Consider the following 6,000-nt stretch of genomic DNA (forward strand, 5'->3'; position numbering starts at 1 on the left):
CTGATGCTCTGTACATGCCTTCACCCTCTCAATCAATACCCTCCCATATAATTTACCAGGAATACTCAACAAACTTATACCTCTGAAATTTGAGCACTCACTCTTATCCCCTTTGCCTTTGTACAATGGCACTATGCACGCATTCCGCCAATCCTCAGGCACCTCACCATGAGTCATACATACATTAAATAACCTTACCAACCAGTCAATAATAAAGTCACCCCCTTTTTTAATAAATTCCACTGCAATACCATCCAAACCTGCTGCCTTGCCGGCTTTCATCTTCCGCAAAGCTTTTACTACCTCTTCTCTGTTTACCAAATCAGTTTCCCTAACCCTCTCACTTTCCACTACACCTCGACCAAAACACCCTATATCTGCCACTCTATCATCAAACACATCCAGCAAACCTTCAACATGCTCCATCTCCTTCTCACATCATCACTACTTGTTATCACCTCCCCATTTGCGCCCTTTACTGAAGTTCCCATTTCCTCCCTTGTCTTACGCACTTTATTCACCTCCTTCCAGAACATCTTTTTATTCTCCCTAAAATTTAATGATACTCTCTCACCCCAACTCTCATTTGCCCTCTTTTTCACCCCTTGCACCTTTCTCTTGACATATCTCTTTCTTTTATACATCTCCCACTCAATTGCATTTTTTCCCTGCAAAAATCGTCCAAATGCCTCTCTCTTCTCTTTCACTAATAATCTTACTTCTTCATCCCACCACTCACTACCCTTTCTAATCAACCCACCCCCCACTCTTCTCATGCCACAAGCATCTTTTGCGCAATCCATCACTGATTCCCTAAATACATCCCATTCCTCCCCCACTCCCCTTACTTCCATTGTTCTCACCTTTTTCCATTCTGTACTCAGTCTCTCCTGGTACTTCCTCACACAAGTCTCCTTCCCAAGCTCACTTACTCTCACCACCCTCTTCACCCCAACATTCACTCTTCTTTTCTGAAAACCCATACAAATCTTCACCTTAGCCACCACAAGATAATGATCAGACATCCCTCCAGTTGCACCTCTCAGCACATTAACATCCAAAAGTCTCTCTTTCGCGCGCCTGTCAACTAACACGTAATCCAATAACGCTCTCTGGCCATCTCTCGTACTTACATACATATACTTATGTATATCTCGCTTTTTAAACCAGGTATTCCCAATCACCAGTCCTTTTTCAGCACATAAATCTACAAGCTCTTCACCATTTCCATTTACAACACCCTACACCCCATGTATACCAATTATTTCCTCAACTGCCACATTACTCACCTTTGCATTCAAATCACCCATCACTATAACCCGGTCTCGTGCATCAAAACCGCTAACACACTCATTCAGCTGCTCCCAAAACACTTGCCTCTCATGATCTTTCTTCTCATGCCCAGGTGCATATGCACCAATAATCACCCATCTCTCTCCATCAACATATATATATATATATATATATATATATATATATATATATATATATATATATATATATATATATATATATATATATATGTATATATATTTTTTTTTCATACTATTCGCTATTTCCCGCGATAGCAAGGTAGCGTTAAGAAAAGAGGACTGGGCCTTTGAGGGAATATCCTCACCTGGACCTCTTCTCTGTTCCTTCTTTTGGAAAAAAAAAAAAAAAGAAATACTTCCCACGCATTCCTCACGTGTCATAAAGGTGACTAAAGGGGACGGGAGCAGGGGGATAGAAAACCTCCCCTCCTTGTATTTCAACTTTCTAAAAGGGGAAACAGAACAAGGAGTCACGCAGGGAGTGCTCATCCTCCTCGAAGGCTCAGATTGGGGTGTCTAAATGTGTGTGGATGTAAGCAAGATGAGAAAAAAGGAGAGATAGGTAGTATGTTTTTGAAAAAGAACCTGGATGTTTTGGCTCTGAGTGAAATGAAGCTCAAGGGTAAAGGGGAAGAGTGGTTTGGGAATGTATTGGGAGTAAAGTCAGGGGTTAGTGAGAGGACAAGAGCAAGGGAAGGAGTAGCACTACTCCTGAAACAGGAATGGTGGGAGTGTGATAGAGTGTAAGAAAGTAAACTCTAGATTGATATGGGTAAAAGTGAAAGTTGATGGAGAGAGATGGGCGATTATCGGTGCATATGCACCTGAGCATGAGAAGAAAGATCATGAGAGGCAAGTGTTTTGGGAGCAGCTGAATGAGTGTGTTAGTGGTTTTGATGCACGAGACCGGGTTATAGTGATGGGTGATTTGAATGCAAAGGTGAGTAATGTGGCAGTTGAGGGAATAATTGGTGTACATGGGGTGTTCAGTGTTGTAAATGGAAATGGTGAAGAGCTTGTAGGTTTATGTGCTGAAAAAGGACTGGTGATTGAGAATACCTGTTTTAAAGAGAGATATATACATAAGTATACGTATGTAAGTAGGAGAGATGGCCAGAGAGCGTTTTTGGATTACGTGTTGATTGATAGGCGCGCAAAAGAGAGACTTTTGGATGTTAATGTGCTGAGAGGTGCAACTGGAGGGATGTCTGATCATTATCTTGTGGAGGCGAAGGTGAAGATTTGTAGGAGTTTTCAGAAAAGAAGAGAAAATGTTGGGGTGAAGAGAGTGGTGAGAGTAAGTGAGCTTGGGAAGGAAACTTGTGAGAGGAAGTACCAGGAGAGACTGAGTACAGAATGGAAAAAGGTGAGAACAAAGGAGGTAAGGGGAGTGGGGGATGAATGGGATGCATTTAGAGAAGCAGTGACGGCTTGCGCAAAAGATGCTTGTGGCATGAGAAGCGTGGGAGGTGGGCAGATTAGAAAGGGTAGTGAGTGGTGGGATAAAGAAGTAAGATTATTAGTGAAAGAGAAGAGAGAGGCATTTGGACGATTTTTGCAGGGAAATAATGCAAATGAGTGGGAGATGTATAAAAGAAAGAGGCAGGAGGTCAAGAGAAAGGTGCAAGAGGTGAAAAAGTGGGCAAATGAAACTTGGGGTGAGAGAGTATCATTAAATTTTAGGGAGAATAAAAAGATGTTTGGAAGGAGGTAAATAAAGTGCGTAAGACATGGGAACAAATGGGAACTTCAGTGAAGGGGGCCAATGGGGAGGTGATAACAAGTAGTGTTGATGTGAGAAAGAGATGGAGTGAGTATTTTGAAGTTTTGTTGAATGTGTTTGATGATAGAGTGGCAGATATAGGGTGTTTTGGTCGAGGTGGTGTGCAAAGTGAGAGGGTTAGGAAAATGATTTGGTTAACAGAGAAGAGGTAGTAAAAGCTTTGCGGAAGATGAAAGCCGGCAAGGCAGCAGGTTTGGATGGTATTGCAGTGGAAATTATAAAAAAAAAAAAGGGGGTGACTGTGTTGTTGACTGGTTGGTAAGGTTATTTAATGTAAGTATGATTCATGGTGAGGTGCCTGAGGATTGGTGGAATGCTTGTATAGTGCCATTGTACAAAGGGAAAGGGGACAAAGGTGGGTGCTCAAATTACAGAGGTATAAGTTTGTTGAGTATTCCTGATAAATTATACGGGAGGGTATTGATTGAGAGAGTGAAGGAATGTACAGAGCATCAGATTGGGGAAGAGCATTGTGGTTTCAGAAGTGGTAGAGGATGTATGAATCAGGTGTTTGCTTTGAGGAATGTATGTGAGAAATATTTAGAAAAGCAAATGGATTTGTATGTAGCATTTATGGATCTGGAGAAGGCATATGATAGAGTTGATAGAGATGCTCTGTGGAAGGTATTAAGAATATATGGTGTGGGAGGCAAGTTGTTAGAAGCAGTGAGAAGTTTTTATCGAGGATGTAAGGCATGTGTACGTGTAGGAAGAGAGGAAAGTGATTGGTTCTCAGTGAATGTAGGTTTGCGGCAGGGTTGTGTGATGTCTGCATGGTTGTTTAATTTGTTTATGGATGGGGTTGTTAGGGAGGTGAATGCAAGAGTTTTGGAAAGAGGGACAAGTATGCAGTCTGTTGTGGATGAGAGAGCTTGGGAAGTGGGTGAGTTATTGTTCGCTGATGATACAGCGCTGGTGGCTGATTGATGTGAGAAACTGCAGAAGCTTTTGACTGAGTTTGGCAAAGTGTGTGAAAGAAGAAAGTTGAGAGTAAATGTGAATAAGAGCAAGATTATTAGGTACAGTAGGGTTGAGGGTCAAGTCAATTGGGAGGTAAGTTTGAATGGAGGAAAACTGGAGGAAATGAAGTGATTTAGATATCTGGGAGTGTATTTGGCAGCGGATGGAAACATGGAAGCGGAAGTGAATCATAGGGTGGGGGAGGGGGCGAAAATTCTGGGAGCTTTGAAGAATGTGTGGATGTCGAGAACATTATCTCTGAAAGCAAAAATGAGTATGTTTGAAGGAATTGTGGTTCCAACAATGTTGTATGGTTGCGAGGCGTTGGCTATGGATAGAATTGTGCGAAGGAGGGTGGATGTGCACGAAATGAGATGTTTGAGGACAATATGTGGTGTGAGGTAGTTTGATCGAGTAAGTAATAATAGGGTAAGAGAGATGTGTGGTAATAAAAAGAGTGTGGTTTAGAGAGCAGAAGAGGGTATTTTGAAATGGTTTGGTCACATGGAGAGAATGAGTGAGGAAAGATTGACCAAGAGGATATATGTGTTAGAGGTGGAGGGAACGAGGAGAAGTGGGAGACCGAATTGGAGGTGGAAAGATGAAGTGAAAAAGATTTTGAGTGATCGGGGCCTGAACATGCAGGAGGGTGAAAGGCGTGCGAGGAATAGAGTGAATTGGATGGATGTGGTATACCGGAGTCAACGTGCTGTCAATGGATTGAACCAGGGCATGTGAAGCGTCTGGGTTAAACCATGGAAAGTTCTGTGGGGCCTGTACGTGGAAAGGGAGCTGTGGTTTCGGTGCATTATTACATGACAGCTAGAGAAGAAGTGTGAACGAATGGGGCCTTTGTTGTCTTCCTAGCGCTACCTCGCACACATGAGGGGGGAGGGGTGTGTTATTTCATGTGTGGCAGGGTGGTGATGGGAATGAATAAAGGCAGACAGTATGAATTATGTACATGTGTATATATGTATATATCTGTGTGTGTATATGTATGTATATGTTGAGATGTATAGGTATGCACATTTGCGTGTGTGGACGTGTGTGTATATACATGCGTATATGGGTGGGTTGCGCCATTCTTTCGTCTGTTTCCTTGCGTTACCTCGCTAATGCGGGAGACAGCGACAAAGCAAAATAAAAAATGATAAATGATATATATGTCTATATATATATATATATATATATATATATATATATATATATATATATATATATATATATATTTTTTTCTTTGTCGCTGTCTCCCGCGTTTGCGAGGTAGCGCAAGGAAACAGACGAAAGAAATGCCCCAACCCACCCCCATGCACATGTATATACATACGTCCACACACGCAAATATACATACCTACACAGCTTTCCTTGGTTTACCCCAGACGCTTCACATACCCTGATTCAATCCACTGACAGCATGTCAACCCCGGTATACCACATCGATCCAATTCACTCTATTCCTTGCCCTCCTTTCACCCTCCTGCATGTTCAGGCCCCGATCACACAAAATCTTTTTCACTCCATCTTTCCACCTCCAATTTGGTCTCCCACTTCTCCTCGTTCCCTCCACCTCCGACACATATATCCTCTTGGTCAATCTTTCCTCACTCATTCTCTCCATGTGCCCAAACCATTTCAAAACACCCTCTTCTGCTCTCTCAACCACGCTCTTTTTATTTCCACACATCTCTCTTACCCTTACGTTACTTACTCGATCAAACCACCTCACACCACACATTGTCCTCAAACATCTCATTTCCAGCACATCCATCCTCCTGCGCACAACTCTCTCCATAGCCCACGCCTCGCAACCATACAACATTGTTGGAACCACTATTCCTTCAAACATACCCATTTTTGCTTTCCGAGATAATGTTCTCGACTTCCACACATTCTTCAAGGCTCCCACGATTTTCGCCCCCTCCCCCACCCTATGATCCACTT

This window comes from Panulirus ornatus, chromosome 10 (assembly GCF_036320965.1).
Source record: "Panulirus ornatus isolate Po-2019 chromosome 10, ASM3632096v1, whole genome shotgun sequence".
Lineage (NCBI taxonomy): Eukaryota > Metazoa > Arthropoda > Malacostraca > Decapoda > Palinuridae > Panulirus > Panulirus ornatus.